This window comes from Zootoca vivipara, chromosome 9, assembly GCF_963506605.1.
Source record: "Zootoca vivipara chromosome 9, rZooViv1.1, whole genome shotgun sequence".
Taxonomy (NCBI): domain Eukaryota; kingdom Metazoa; phylum Chordata; class Lepidosauria; order Squamata; family Lacertidae; genus Zootoca; species Zootoca vivipara.
The window spans coordinates 10,486,612-10,503,166 of NC_083284.1; the positions used below are offsets into that span (position 1 = coordinate 10,486,612).

The 16,555-nt window shown below is 47.8% G+C and overlaps 1 protein-coding gene across 8 annotated transcripts in view; it reads left to right on the top strand.

The window, feature by feature from the left end:
• SHROOM3 (shroom family member 3) overlaps positions 1-16,555 on the top strand; it is a 232,742-nt gene that overhangs the window by 151,040 nt on the left and 65,147 nt on the right. The window contains exon 1 of one of the 8 annotated variants that reach the window (XM_060278378.1): positions 1,347-1,903. The exons of 6 other annotated variants lie outside the window; for them this stretch is intronic. The gene's annotated coding sequence lies outside the window, so the exon portion shown is untranslated. Of the gene's footprint in view, positions 1-1,346; positions 1,904-16,555 lie in introns of those variants that run through there. One more of the 8 variants, XM_035114002.2, reaches the window with a different exon arrangement.

Here is a 16,555-nt window from a genome sequence, read left to right on the forward strand (position 1 = left end):
CCTGTGTTTTGTTTGTTCTTTGGGGGAAAGATGCACCTAGACACTCCTATTTCCAATCAACCATTTGGTTGCTGCACAAGAGGAATGGCTTTCGGGTGCCGGGCTTTGCCATTTGCTTGTTATTATTAGAGCAAGGCAAAGAGGGAAGATGATAATTCCCCATTTGCTGCAACATGAGCTTTTTACGAGCGGTGAACTTTTTACCTCCAATAATCAATGCTCCAGTTGACCTGCTGGGTTGTGTCTGTGTGGCCGTGGCAGGCTTGGAAGATAGGCATAAAGATTTACATGCACACCCACCCACACACCCCAGATTTCAAAGGATACCTTTCAGATGTCGGAAAAGTAACCGAAGTTTCTCTTTCCCCTCGCCAAATTCAGAGCTAACACAGAAGCATGTAGCCTTTTGGGAAAACCTGAGGACTGAAGCTTCTACATTAGGGGTGGGAAACCAATGGCCCACCAGTTGCTTCCAACTCTAACTCCCATCAGCCCCAGCCAGCAGGGCCAGTGGTTGGGGACAATGGGAGCTGGATTCCAGCAACATCTGGAGCGACACAGGTTCTTCCTGCTCTGTGTGTTTTGGGATTGCGGCTTACTCTACATCCTGGAGAACTCTGGACACTCAATAACACTTGGAGCTCAACTTGTGCAGGAGAATTCAGGGGACAAATTGCTGTACCAAAAGGTAAAACTCACCAACATATTATAGCAAGTTTGTTTTCCACTATTCAGTGAAAATTAAGGCAGGCAGACAAATTGCTTTTTGTTTTGCTGCTGAAAAAAGCTTTTTTTCTGACTTGCATACATTACACATTGCTTTTTTATTTTTATAGTACTTACTTTATAATAATGATAATAATTTATTATTTATATGCCTGAGATTAAGAGTATTCTGCTCTACCTACTGAGCTACCCCAGCACTCCTCATACTTACTATAGTAAGCTGGTGTAATGCTGTGACTAAAATGGTAAAGGGTGTGATCCGGGCAAAGTTGAGCAGTAAAGAACCACTAAGTATATAAAATGAATGGTGTTTAAAAGTGTTGGATTGCAGCCAAAGTGTTTTGTGGAGCATTAAAAAGATGCATATTTATTGGGGTAGGAACTTTTGGGGGTGGTAATCAGACGGTAGTGACGGTAGCGTGTTGGGCTCCGCTCCTCGCAGGGCATTTCTGGCGCGCCCCCGATCCTCCCCCAACACACCCACCACCAACCCTGACCCACGTGGCGGAGGATCGGCGCGCTTTGCGCAGCGCGCGACGCAGCCGCGCTTCTCCTCCCCCTCTACCCGGACTCCCGATCCCTTCGCCAACTTGGAGGGCGAGCGGGGGCGGGGGGCATTGACATGCAAATCCGGCCGGCGGGAGCCAATCGGGACGGGATTACCGCCCGAGGAGGGATTACCTGGGAAGGAGGAGGAGGAGAGGGAGGGAGGACTGGCTGGCTGGCTGGCGGAGCAGCCGAGCAGCTGTGCGCTCGAGTTGCCTCCGCTTCCCACAGACCCGGCGGGGGCGCGAGCCGAGGTCCGCCCTCCTTTCCCTCCGTCCCTCCCCGGGGGCAAGGCCTGGCTCTGCGGCGTAGAGCCCCTCCGCCTCCTGCTGCGAAGCCCCCTCCCCTTTCCGCGGCTCCTGCTGCCGCTGCAGCCCAGGCAGAAGCGATGCGGCGGCGGCGTCTGCTGCGCGCTCCGAGGGCGCGCCAACCCGGGAGCTGCTGAGGCGCTGCGCCGCCGCGGGCTATTGTTGCAGCCGCCGGGAGCTTCTCTCTCTCCCTCCCTCCCTCCTGGCGGGATGATGCCGGGGAAGCCGTTGAACTTGGGCGGCTGCTGACAGGAGGCGGCCCATGTGCAGCCCTCGGGGCCAGCGGGGTTGGGCACGCCGTCGGGCCGCGGCCGGCAGGAGCGGTAAGTAGCGCCGCCGCCGGGGCTGGGCTGGTTAAGGACGCGGCTCCCGCGCTGCCCTCACGCTGGAGCTCGAGGAGGGGAGGGAGAAGCGGAGAGGAGGAGGAAAAAGCCGCTTCCCTCTCTCCATTGCTCCTCCTTTCCCTTCGCGCGGGTCCCTTCCTCCTTCACTCTTCTTCTCCCTCGCTTCTTCACCTTCTCGCCCATCTTTTCTGCCTCCCCCCCTTCACGCTCCCCCCATTTCTCCCCCCCTCTCTCAGCGCAGTTTCTTCCTTCCCTCCTTTTCAACTTTCGGTTTTCCTCCATTCTTCCCGCATTTCTTTCATTTTTCTAAAAAAATGGGGGGCGGGCGCCCCTCTCTCATTTGAACAGGATTTGAATTCAATGGGTGGCAAAGGGAATGATTTGGGGCGCATTTTAGTTAAGGGGCAGTTGTGTTTGTGCGCACGTGTACGTTTTGCGTTGGGGGGGGTTAAATCTCTGGTACTTTCTAAGAAACACTTTTCCTTTCGCTACAGTGAGCGAGGGAGAGGAATGCACCTTGCTAGGCTGAGCGATTCATCATACCCAAAGAGTCTTGCGGGCATGGCTTCTTTCCTTTCATGTGCAGGGATAATAAATCAGACATATAAACCTGTAGAAGTCCTTAGAGTTTCCAGCGCCGGTGAATTGCTAGCAGATGAGAATGAAATTCTATCGGATTTCTATGGGAGGCTTCATCAAAGCACTTTTTTTTTTTTTGCGGGGAGGGGGAAGCAAATCAAACTGCCCACCCTGGTAATGTAAATGTGGGTCAAGTTGACAAATGACCTTTTAATTATTGGTTTTTAAAGGTGTATATTTAATTAGAGGACACAGATTGAATGTATGACGTACCCCCCCTTTTTTTGCAGAGCATTTGCAACTGATGCAATAATGACAGCTTAAAAAAAAAGAATGCATTTAATTAGCCAAGGGTAGTCGTGCTGCTGCTGCTGCTGCTGCTGCTAAAAGGGCAATGAGGCTTCATTTCTGCAAGAGAGGCCAGGAGATCATTTTCTAGGGGTGAGGGATGTAGGTTGGGAAGGCGTTTTGTTAGTGATGCAGTGCCTAGCATGCCTGCAGCAAGTGGCAGAGGCAGTGCATACGGTAGAACTGTAGAGGTCGAAAGGGATCCTGTGGGTCATCTAGTCCAACCCTCATGTTTGGGGGAGGGCCTGGCTAATAGGAGGGGTGTGTGGGACTGACCATAACACAGAGTGAGGTCTGTGGTGTTTCTTCCTAGATCACTGTAGGGGAAATGGCAGGAAAGCACAAGGAGACTGTAAAAGACAAAAAAGGAGAGCTACCACACTCTCACTTAGAGTGGTGGGCTTTGATGTGGGAGACTAGTTGAAATCTCAGTTCATTTATGTCATGAGGTATGGGAATAGCAGTAGATCTCAGCCTGGTCTACCTCGCAAGGCTATCCAGGGGATGAAGAATCCCAACCCAGGCAAAGTGAGGCACTTATAAATCACAACGATTCAGATAAGAAAGAGCTATGCTGCAATCCAAACTCCACGTTCCTAGGAGCAAGCCCCATTGAATTAAATGTAGTTTATTCATGAAGAGACATTATTAGAATTGCAGCAGCAAGTACAGTGCCACCTCCCCCAACTCACTGAACCCCTTGAGGTTTGCTAAAATGTACATATTGCTGAAATGCTTTATTAGCTGATTTTGTCCATTCCTTGAGATAGGTCACTGTTAACATTTTACAGGTGGGAAACTGAGGCTCTGTTTTGGCCAAAACCCATCTAGCGAATTTGTGGCTGAGTAATTAATATGAAGTCTGATCTCCCCAGTTCCAAGTTCAACGGTCTGACAATTTGTAATGGGAGCGTATCAAAGTGTTTTGGGATTGATTTCAAAGGATTTCTTCCTGGTAGGAAGTTCTATGTTGTTTTTACTGTCCATGTTAGAACATCTCTCTGCTTCCGCCACCCCCTTTCCTGCTCCCCACCCCACCCTTGCCATCAACTTCAAATAGCCCGAACACAGCATACAGCCTTCAGCCTGCAGGTTGTCCACCTCTGAATTAAGCCTAAGAACATCAAACTCTGCATGATTAGACAATTCAGTTTCCAACAAAATAGTCTGAGATTTCACTCGTTTGTTAGCATTTGGCAATCAATGCAAATAATGCTGCTTCTGAGTTGTAAGCAATGTGTCATCTGCCTACTGAAAGCTTTACAGCAGGTGTTGGGGGGCAACCCAAGAACTGGGATCTGAATGTGGCCCTCCATGCCTCTCTGCCTGGCCCTTGGAACATTCCCTTAGGCCACACCGTGCTCTGGTTTGCTTTGCAGCCCATGTATCTGGCTGGATTCTATGATTCCATGTGTCCTTGAAGTTATAATGCCTCTTGCTTGCTTGTCTGGATGAAGGCTAGAGACAGGTGTGTGTGTGTGTGTGTGTGTGTGTGTGTGTGTGTGTGTGTGTGTGTAGAAACTAGCCTGCTGGACAAAGTTACCGTAGTTTATATTAGTTGCTGTGCCCACTTTTGCCAATGGGCTTGCCCGCTTCGGAAACTCATTGAGAAGGGGATGTGGCTCTAGGGCCAAACGAGTTTCTCCAACCCTGGTTTACAAGCTTGTCCAAGCTGTTTATGCCGTTCTCTTTTCTGATCTTCCATGTTTGTCAGAGTTGAAAATCTCTGTTCACAACAATACACAGTGGTACCTCAGTTCTCAAACATAATCCCTTCTGGAAGACTGTTCAACTTCCAAAATGTCTGAAAACCAAAAACTCAATACGGAAGCCTCAAAATGTATGGAAAACTCAAACAGGAAGCCACCTCAGAAGTTCAACTTCCAAGGCACGTTCGAAAACAGAAGCATTTACTTCTGGGTTTTTGGCATTCAAAAACCGAAATGTTCGGCTCAAAAACCGAGGTACCACTGTATCATGGAGAACTGCAGAAGAATAGCCAATGCTCTTGAAGAGAAGTGTGGATACTGTTTCTGGTTGCATATATACATTATTTTGGCACTGTGTTTGAGACTAAACATTATTTTGGTGCAACACTTTACTGAAATGTTTAAAGGTTCCTTTGATTGTTGTTTAATCTTCCTGCCACCCTTGCCATGCTCTCCTGCCACTTCCTTTGAGAGCCACTGCTTTTAAGGTCTCTGGCAGCCATCTTTGCCATCAGCTGCTACTTGACATCCATTTATCTGGCAGCATTGGGGAGCCAGCCCAAGACCCTTCTAAATGCAGAGCATGTGGTCCGCCACTGAGTTCCTGCACCCTTCCTTTCTTGCTTCTTGCCAAATATTCTGATTTTCCACAAACTCCAGCCTGGCTAGCAGAGCAAATTAATGCAATTTAGGCAAATTAGTTTAATTTAAATAAATGTAAACATAGGTTTTGGATTTCCTTGGCGCACACTGCGTTCGCGCACACACAATGTGCACACAACGGCCTGCAATTGTTTTAACAAGGGCTGTGCGGGAGAAGAATGTCAAGATTAAGCTTTTAATTAAAATACTTTCCAGTGAATTTGCACATGAAAGGGTGGCTAATGAGATACAGTTTTGCTCAGATGTGATTGAATACCTTTCCTTTTGTTTCCCCTGACATTTCCTCCTTTTGATTCATTTAGATGACTCTGTTAGTTGCAAATGTCTATGTCGTGATTACAGTAAGCACTTGTCATAATCTACAAATTTTCTAATATTTCAACCAACTGGGGAGAGGGGGGGAGTGTGTTTGTGTGCAAGTGTGAAATGAGGGAGTTGCCACTCTAATCTGTTTGGACTGATGGGATGTTTGTCCCAAGAACCAAACCTTCAGAGGGTGCCAAGCGGCTAGCTAGCTGCCGGGGGGGGGGGAGCATTTTTTTGGGGGGGGGTGGAGGAGATCATGGAATACAACATGGACCTGGGAGCACAAAGAGGAGGCTGCAGCTAATGTTTTGGGCAGGGACAGGAGGTGGGAAGGTGCCTAGGAAGGAGAAGCTGCTTCAACAGGTTAGGAAGGAAGGCAGGAAAGAGTTCCCAAATGCCGAGTGTGTGCATTATATTTTTTGTCTGCATTTGTAAATTTGTAAAACAGCCTCTTGTGCAGAGCAATCCTCTACACCCGTGGTTCCCAACTAACACGCCCCACGGGGGGGCAATTTGATTTTTAAGAGGGGCAATTTGAAATTGAGTTATTAACAGTGAATTTTTTTTGCATTTCCTATGGTTCAAGGGGGTTCATATACAGTGTATATAAATATACATTGATCCTTTATTTTTTTTCTTTCTTTCATGGATGCCATGCTCTTTGGAAACTTGTTTAGACCAAGTTAATGGCCTTAAGGCTTCCTCCACGTGAATAGGAGTTCGTTTTTTGAATAATAATTATATGTCACAGAGGGGGTACATCAGGATTTTAGAGAAGCTTAGGTGGGGCATGGCCAAAAAAAGGTTGGGAACCACTGCTCTACACATATACAGTCATACCTTGGAAGCCGAATGCCTTGAGAGTTCCATCGCTTCTGATTGAGTGCAGGAAACCCCTGCAGCCAATCGGAAGCTGTGCCTTGGTTGTCGAACGTCTTCAGAAGTCGAACAGATTCCGTTTGACAGCCAAGGTATGACTGTACTGGGAAGCATGTCCCAATGCAGGCGATGGAACTCAGTTAGATTGCATATATACTGTATAGGATTCAGCCTTCCTTATTGTAGGTTGATGAAACTTGAACATAACCTGCTGCCTGAAGTTATTGAGGGCCTTTGTGTATCATTATAAAGACCTGAAGGGTATTGTGCTCATAAATGCTACAATTGGCTTTTCAATAGGATAAGGAGAAGTAGCAATTTTTGTTTCGGCAACTTTGTCTTTCCATGATTGTCATGGTGCTTGCTGCCCTGGGTTCCTTCGGGAGGAAGGACGGGATATGAATTTAATAGACAAACACCCCAAAAGCAACACATTACTGTATATGCCTTCCCTTCCCTGCTCTATTTTAACTAGAGCTGTCAACTTGCAAGTTTTTAGTTTATTATTTTATGTCTGTGTACCCCAGCTTCAGGGTGACTGACAATAAAGCTGAACAAACGCCAAAGAAAAGCCCACGAGAATTTTTTTAAGAAACCAGCATTATAAAAGACCTTTAAAATCTTCCTTCAGACTAATTTATCAATTATCTACTAGGTTAAATCGAAATAATCTGGATGATTCCAAAAGGTTCCCTTTTGAGAAACTGCTTCATTGCTCCAGTTTCTTTTTGCCTCTGGTCCTGCCTACCCCTTGCATGTGGTCCCTGGAAAGGTAGCCTTGAGAAAGGAATGTGCCCCCCACGGCTGAAAAGGGATCCCCACCATTGTGATAAACACAAGCTTCTGCTCATGCACCTGCTTTGCGCAATACTGCCAGTAAGGCAAACCATGGCTTTGTAGCATGACGCTGCGATTTTCACTCCTTGGTTGATGCAGCTTAGTCATGGTTTGGGGAACCCAGGCCAACGCCTTAGGCCTGTGTGTTCCTGTTTGCTCCTTTGAGCTTTCCTGCCCTGCTCACGATGCATTGCTCTGCTGGGATTTTGGCTTATGCCTCAGGCTTGTTTCCCCAGGTTGTTTGCTCCTGCTAGTTGAGACGTTTTGTACTACCTCAATATTTTGGGACTTTTGACCCTCGGCCTGCCTGGACCCACCCCGTGTCCTGAACTGGTTATCTGGGTTTGGTGGAGTCTTATCCCATCCCCCTGGAGCTCTGATCTAGCAAAATGAATAAATAAAACCCGGATCCAGCCTGCAGAGCAGCCCAGGTAGTTTACAAAGAGCTTCAGCATCTTAAGTAGCTTAATGGAGTTTAGGGTCTTGTTCCTATCAGTGTTTCACGGGGCAGGTGCTAATTAATAAGTCCTGGTCATCTTCCTCGTGTCCACCCTGCTTCTCTCCTCTCACTGCAGGCTTTGCCTCTCACTTTATTAAGAAACTGGCCTTGCTCTTTTACTAGAAATAAACACTGACCGTGATGGGTGCTTAATAGGATTTGGCTGGCAGGTTGCAATGAGGGGGGATGGTTTTAAGTGTTGTTGGCAGCTATGAGGGATGAGAAAGTTTGAAAAGAAGCCAAACGAGAACTGTGATCTTTCTCTCCCCCCTGTCCTCGACTACCACACCCAACTTACTTTGCAGGCGTATTCCCCACAACAAGGGAAGACTAGCTGAAGGGTGGGCGCCTTATATACAGAGCCGTCTTTCCCATTGATCTTAGTGGTTCGTTGCGCCAGGGCGCCGGCTGCTCAAGGGCGTCCTAGCGAGTGGGGGAGCTGCGTGGCTTTGTTGGCAGCCTCCCCTTTCCCTGCGCGCCTGCCAGCTGCGCCCCGCCAACTATATGGCTGGCAGGTGTGCAGCTTCCCTCCCAAGCCTCTGCATCTGTTACAGACAGCCCTGCTCCTCCTGCTTCCTGGCAAAAGGCGGCATGCAGCCTTCCTGGGCTGCCTTCTCAGGCACCCTAATGCCGAAGAGCGTGTCCGCCAGCATGTTTTCCTGCTTGATTGCTGCCGCCACGCTGGGGGTCGGGGTGGTGGGGGAGGCAGAGGACATTTTCCACTGCCCCCTCCCTTGTTTTGGAATTGCCGGGGGGCACGCCAGAGCATTCTTTGCACCACGGCACAAGATATGCTTAAGACGGCCCTGCTTATATATCTGCACCTTAACATTTAGCATAAGAATTTAAGTAAAGCTTGCTGAATCAGGCCAGCAGCCCATCTTGTCATACCTGCCAAGTTGCTGTCAGAGAAATAAGGGACCGGGCTGGAAATAGCAGACCGGAAGTATCGCTGCCGCCATTTTGGAACTGGGCGGAGCATGCTCAGAAGTGACTTTTGATGCTGCTTTGCCCAGTTCCAAAATGGCCACCACGCCAGAAGTCACACTGCAGCCATTTTGGAACTGGGCAGAGCAGCATCAAAAGTCGCTTCTGAGTATGCTCCGCCCAGTTCCAAAATGGCCGCCGCACCAGAATAAACCGGGGAAAAACAAAAAAATCCATTTTTTCAGCTAGGAACAGCTGGAAAAACGGGGATTTCCCGGGGGAAACGGGAGACTTGGCAGCTATGCATCTTTTCCAGCATCCTGTTCTCACTGTGGCTAACCAGATGCCTGTGGGAAACCAGCAAGCGGGATTTGAGCACCAGTGGTCTCTCCCCTCCAGTGGTTTCCAGCAGATGGTATTCAGAAGCAGTGCTTCTGTGGAGGCAAAGCATAGCCCTCGTGGCTAGTAGCCTTTGATAGCCTCCTGCTGCCCTGTGAATCTGTCTAATCCTCTTTTAAAGCCCTCCGAGTTGGTGGCCATCACTGCCTCCCATGGTGGTGAGTTCCAAAGTTTAGTTATGCAGAAGTCCTTGCTTTTATCTGTTCTGAATCTTCCAGTATGGTGTAGTGGGTTAAGAACGGTAGATTTGTAACCTGGTGAACCGGGTTTGCGTCTCTGCTCCTCCACATGCAGCTGCTGGGTGACCTTGGGCTAGTCACACTTCTTTGAAGTCTCTCAGCCCCACTCACCTCACAGAGTGTTTGTTGTGGAGGAGGAAGGGAAAGGAGAATGTTAGCCACTTTGAGACTGCTTCAGGTAGTGATAAAGGGGGACATCAAATCCAAATTCTTCTTCTTCTTCTTCTTCTTCTTCTTCTTCTTCTTCTTCTTCTTCTTCTTCTTCTTCTTCTTCTTCTTCTTCTTCTTCTTCTTCTTCTTCTTCCAACATTCAGCTTCACTGAATGTCCATGGCATCCTTGTAACATGGACAGGGATCTGGTTTGCAAGCAGCTTCTAATCATGCCCCCCCCCCCCAAATTGTTGCTATTTGACCCTGCTTGGGCGATAGCTGGTAACATCCTGGCAACAGTTCTTTCAGGGACAGGTAATTCCGTTCCTAACAATTTCTGAAGCTTGCTGATGTGTGAGTGCATTGCAAGTACCGTGTTTCTCATATTATAAGTCATGTCTTATATTTTTTTTTACTCAAGAAAATAAGCCTATGGCTTATTTTCGGGGGCGTCTTATTTTTTGCCGAGCCCCGACTGAGCGGGAGCTGGCAAAGGCAGCAGCCCGCCGCCGGCTTGGAGCACGAGCCGGCAAAGGCAGCAGTGGCGCTTTGCCGAGCTCCACCGAATCAGGTGAGAATTGCGTTCGTACCCCTGCCTTGCAGCCTCCGACCCTTCACCCAGGGCGTTCACACGTGCATCCCCACCCCCGACCCGCGTCCTCGTCTACCGGTACCTGAAAGCTGCGCACGCGGCATTCCAGCACAAAGCCGCCGGCCAGCGTCGGAAGAGGAGAAGGAGGTGCCGCCGAGAAACCCAGAAAGGGGAGGCGCAGCGGGAAGGAGGAGGAGACCGGCGGGGAGGGATCCGGAAAGTTGCGAGCGACTTCCTGCTCCCCCCCCCAACGGAGTGAAAACCAGCAAAGGCAGCAGCCCGCCGCCGGCTTGGAGCTCGGCAAAGCGCCGCTGCTGCCTTTGCCGGCTCGAGCTCCAAGCCAGCGGCGCACTGCTGCCCTTGCTGGGTCCCGCTGGGTCGGGACTTGGCGCGGCGTGCCCTGCCATACCGTACCAGCATGTCTTATTTTCGGGGTATGCCTTATATTTCACCAGGTCTGGAAAATCCTGCCATGCCTTATTTTTTAGGGATGCCTTAAAATATGAGAAACACGGTATATGTTCTGCAAAGATGCCACATTGTACAACATGATTTGTAGAGAGCCATCAGCACACATGATGCCTTGTGGGGTTCTCAGCAGAGTTCCTACCCTCGAGGACAGTAGGAGGAAGGGGAGACAAACATGGGTGTGTGATGAATGTGTGAAAATGTGATTACCACCTCCCTGACTGCAGCTTTCTGACAATGGGGAATCAAAGCCAAATGGGGGAGTTTTTCACCTTTATGACCTGTGGTGGTTCTGAAGAGTTGCGCTTCTTTGTCCCATTGCTGAGATTTCTGCTAATTTTTCTTCCAAGACTTTCCACTTTGCTGGAACTTAGTGGAAATTAGAACCAGTAGCTCCTGCCCCCTCCTCCTGTCCCTTCTAAAATTAGCTCCTTGATTTGAATTCCTATAGTTACAACAACCACCTTCCTGGTAGTAAAAGGAACATGAAATCCTGCCCAACAAACCCACCTGGCTCAAGCCATTCATGCCCTGCTAGACCAGAAGGCTAAACTGTAATTCATTACTTGTGAAGGGGAGTAAAGGGACAGGGCAAATTCTTCGGCTTTTCAACCTGGCAGAACAAAATTTGGAGTTTGAGCTCCTCCTTTTGAGAGAGGGGTTCCTGCATCATGGCAGCAGTAGGTGAGAAGTACTGAGCAATTTCCCCCCTGCAATCTGCAGAAGTCTAATTTCTTAGTATTTTTTCCTGTGTTTTGCAAATGACACTTAGGCATTTAGTATGGAAAGACAAAAGGTGTCCTGTTTGTTGAGCATTGACCCCGATTTGTTTGCACAACGTTTGTGAAGAGGTTAGATGATGTGGGCATTCATCCTGATCATTTTCAGGGAGATTAGACACAATTGCATCAAGCAACTGCTATCCCACACTCTCAAGTGTGCTTTCTTTATTACCAACTGTACAATTTGGCAGGTGGGTGGCAGGTTCGTTGCGTATGAGCCTAGAGGTTTTGATGATGAAGCAACAGCATATGAACCCTGTTAAATATGAAATGTCCTGATACCCATTCATGCCCTGATGCCCTGATACAAGAAATGTAATGTGTTTTGCACATGCTGGTATCCAACCCCCAGATCGGGTCATCCAATCCCCTGCAATGCATGTTTTGCTCAAATCCATGACCCTGAGATGCTCTTCAGTCAAATGAAGAAGTTGGAGATGGTATTAAACACTGACATCAGGTAAAGGTAAAGGTAAAGGGACCCCTGACCATTAGGTCCAGTCGTGACCGACTCTGGGGTTGTGGTGCTCATCTCGCGTTATTGGCCGAGGAAGCCGGCGTATAGCTTCCAGGTCACGTGGCCAGCATGACAAAGCCGCTTCTGGCGAACCAGAGCAGCACACGGAAATGCTGTTTACCTTCCCGCTGTAGCGGTACCTATTTATCTACTTGCACTTTGATGTACGTACTTTCTAACTGCTAGGTGGGCAGGAGCAGGGACCGAGCAACGGGAGCTCACCCCGTCGCGGGGATTCGAACCGCCAACCTTCTGATCGGCAAGCCCTAGGCTCTGTGGTTTAACTCACAGCGCCATCCAGTATTAAACACTGACATCAGTTAAATATTGATGTTTAAAAAGAATATGTTTAAAAAGAAATAGAAGGAGTGGAGAAGGGACAGGCAAGGCATTTGCAGTGCAGTGGAACCTTGGTTGTCGAACGTAATCTGTTCCAGAAGACCGTTCGACTTCCAAAACGTTCAACAGGTAAAGGTAAAGGGGCCCCTGACCATCAGATCCAGTCATGTCCGACTCTGGGGTTGCGGCGCTCATCTCACTCTATAGGCCGAGGGAGACGGCGTTTGTCCACAGACAGCTTCCGCGTCATGTAAAACGTTCAACAACTGAGGCACAATTGCTGGTCAGCAAAATCCATTGACAGAATGGAGAAACGCGCCTCAGAAGCCATTCGACTTCCGAGGCGCATTTGAAAATGGAAGCATTCATTTTGGGTTGTTGGCGTTCGAAAGCTGAAATGTTCTGCTTCTGTCCCACCAGTTCCAATGGTTGCCAGTCACCACTGATAACTGTAGTCCTATATAGCAATTATAGGAACACTTCATCCTTGATTTGTTTTTTTATTATATTATTATCTCAGTATTTTTTTATGGCAGCCCTGCAAGTTGAGGTTGCACGTTGCAAATGGGGTGGCGGGGAGGGCTAGGAGAATAATGGATTGCCTGTAGTTGCCAGATACTGGTGGTGGGTTTTCCTCATCTGTTACATATGCAGGATACATGCACTTCTTGTACCGTCGTACCTTGGATCCCAAATACCTTGTGACTTGAATGTTCTGGCTCCTGAACGCCACAAACCCAGAAGTGAGTGTTCCGGTTCACAAACATTTTTTGGAAGTCAAATAGACTTCCAGAATGGATTCCGTTCAATAATCGGATTCCGTCCAATTGTGGACCACAATCCCCATTGCACAAAAAATTGTGTATCTATGCAGGGTTTTCTCTTTCATTCCCCCATAGCGACCCCTCACCACCATGCAGTATTTTTTTAATTAAACTTGCTCATAAAATAATAATAATTGTAATGTTGCAAGACAAAAAAAATAGACAAACACAGATTTCTAAAGCTGTCAAACAGTTAACCCAAGACATCCTTCTATAATGAGGCATGAATCTCTGGTTGACTCCAGTTGCTGTGTTCTTCTCAGACTCTGTAATGGCAGAGGATCCTTTGAATTTTTGCTGTTTTGGAGAATACACAACATAGCAAAGTGTGTTTTAGCATGCATTTAAGCTAAAAATGGTGAGAGTCAGTGAGTTGTTTTTGAATGAGGATTTCAGTAGTTGTCTCAAAAATATGTGGGTGGGGGATTAGAATTAGCATGGGTTGAGATTCCTTTTGCAACCCAGAATTTAGCAGTTGCCCGGGAGGAGATGGGTTAGGGGCCATTAACTTCAGGCAGCTGATAAATATCCCCTCCTCCACACCCACCCTCACTTAACCCCACACCAATAAAACACTCATCACCTCCAGTTTTACTGTAATTAGAGATTATGCATATACGTGAGAACTCTTGAAGAAGAGTTGCAGAGGAAAGAGTTAGATGACATCAAAGTAAAATCACCACCAACACCACAGGAATGAGTTATATTATGTACATAACATTTGAGCTTAACTCTGTGATCAGTTTGCAGACAAAGGGTTCCCTAGCCTAAAAAGAGAGAGAAGGTTCCATGCCATCATTTAAAACTTTAAAAATAATGCCTAACATTGAAGCATCAGCTGCCTGATGCATTAGTGCTTGGCACATACCCCATCCCAACTTCCTTTTTTTAGACTCAAGCTTGGCAGGGGAGCACATTGAGTCACCTTGGCAAACAATTTTAATCGCTCTTCGGTTTTGTTTTTCTTAATGCAAAGTATTTCCTCTCCTATGTTCTGCATCTCACTAAGTTTAAGGCTTGGAATATTTGCCTGGCCATTTTTAATTCCTGCACCAGCGGCCTGCAAATACATTGACCCACTACTCCAAAAGTGTCTATATGTTTGGAACTCTGGGCACAGTCTTCTTTAGGGGAGGGAAGTCTCCTCAGCCCCTATTCATCCTTCTTGACCTCTACATTCCTATTGCTTTGAGCATCCTCCTCACACATCTGTCACCTGCCTATGAGCACCCGCTTCTCTGCCCCTCTCCTGCCACAAGAGTCTGGGAAGGAAGGCACAAGGAGCACATAAACAGGCATGCTAACTAGCGCCTGTCCACCTCTGCCTCTCCTGCCTACATCCTGCCTACATCCTAGGCTTTTGGAATGGTGGTTTTCCCCCAGTTTCCCACTTTCCTCTGCATTTTGCTCTTCTACCAACCAAGCACACCATGTGGCGAGTGACCTTGTGTGCACAACACACATCTGTTCAGCTGCATGCAAGGAAGAGATATTCAGTGTGTGTGTGTGTGTGTGTGTGTGTGTTTTAGGAGTGCCTTCCTCTAAACCTTTGCCGCATCTTTCCATCCAACCCAACCACACTTCTTTTCATGCTTGCAGCATGTCCAGCTTGGGAGGGGAAGCAAGACTGGCTGAGACCGACCCTGATGTTGGGCGAGTGGCTGGCACTGCCAGCTTTCCTGGAGGGTCTAGAGCAGGGGTGAGCAGGGCTTTCAGGACTGGTGGCTGTGAAGCAGTTTACAAGTACTTTTAATAAAGAGATCCATGTCTCCTTTGTGCCCACCCCTGGGGTTCTGCTGGGTCTTTGAACTTGGATATGTCACCCATTCCACTTCATGCTGCTTGGTACGTTGCCACAAGCAGGAAGAGTAGAAAAGGGGGAGGAAAGAACCAGGGAGTAAACAGGTGTTGGGAGGCAAAGGAGGTTGGTGAGCTAGTTTAGAAGTCAATATGTTTGGGGTGTATTTGACCTTAAGGCGGTTGGTTGCTGACCTCCCAATTTATGGCTGGCGGGCTAATTTCAGGGCTCATGTGCAGACACCTGGAAAGTAAAGATGCACCCACAGTTGTGACTGTGTGTTCTGATCGAGGAGCCAGAGGTTGCAGCGGGACAGTGATGCACTCAGACAGAGCAAAAAGAGGGGAGGATGGAGGGGGGAACGCAACATAATACTGGAAGCAAATGTAGAGCCTTCATTGCAAACAGAATTAAACAAAAAACCCAAACCAGCAATTCAGAGCACTTTAAAAGGGTGAAAAGCTTAGGGTAGAAGGTCTGTGGCTGCATTTAAATGCCTTGGAATGCCTATTCACTCCCAGCGAAAGAGCAGAATGAAGCCTGGCTCCTGTGGACACAAAACACGCTTGGCACAGGCTAAAAATGTGCATGTGAGTGTCTCTCTAAGTACCCGATAATCCCCCAGTGCAGAGGAAGGATTATTAGGTCTCCTGCAAAAACAGAGTTCATTTCTCAAAGATCTCTCTGCTGGTGCCAAATTAGTGGAGAACAGAATCCCCTCCCACTCACGTACTCTCCGACCCACCCCACAATTAAGAGAGATTCCACGGTTTCGGTTCTCTTCTTGAATTCGCACAGGGGCAAAGCAGCAACTCTACGTAGCTGCCCCGTGTGAGGAATTGAGGTCAGATATAATCAAACAGAGAGGCCACGTAAAATACACACCCACATGCAGAGCTAGAAGAAGATTGCGGGATTAGTTTGATATGCTTCTGTGCATGTGTATTTGGCAAGGCAGGATTTTGGCTTCTCCTCTGCCCCATCTTTTCTTGCTGTACCTGGTGAAGCAGAAACAGATCCTGTGCTAATGATAACTATGTATCCCGCACTAACTGCATGCCCTATGGCCTATATGCAGTTCTTTCTAAGGAAGGAGGGATCTTTATTACAGTAAAAAAGGCAAAATGCTGCGTTTTCTGAAATATTTTTTTAAAAATATCCCTCCCACAAAGCTATCTTAGAAGAGCTGTATGTATCACAAACACCCAGAGGATTGGACTGCATTTGTGGAATTTGGAAACCAATGGGATTCCTTATCCTGGGAATATATTTTAAAATAGCAGCAACTAAAAATCCAGGGTGCTTCCAGACTGTTGCTGTTTTTGGGTGGGCTTCAGTCACATACTGGCAAATTCAAGACTGCACAATAAAAAAATTATTCGAAGGTTTTGTGCAGCAAACCTGATTTCCTGTAAGGTAAGACTTTTTGCCATAAAAAAGTGTTAGAAGGAAACACACTGTAAACTGTGTGATCACATTTGCTTGACGCAACCATTGTCTCACCTTCCCACAACCAGATCAGGATGAATGCGCCATAAACAGGTTGTCTGGAAGCACTTCTAAGTTTCTAGGCGGAGGTGGCTGCATTTGATGGAGCCCTAGCTCAGGGGTAGAGCAGAAAGTTTGTGTGCAGAAAGTCCTGGGTTTCATTCCCGGCATCTCCAGTTTTAAAGGAGCAGGCAAGAAGCCTTAGGTTAAGGATGCAGAACTCTTGACTTTCCAGATTTTGCTGAACTAAAACTCCCACCATCCCTGGCCATTGGCCATGCTTGCTG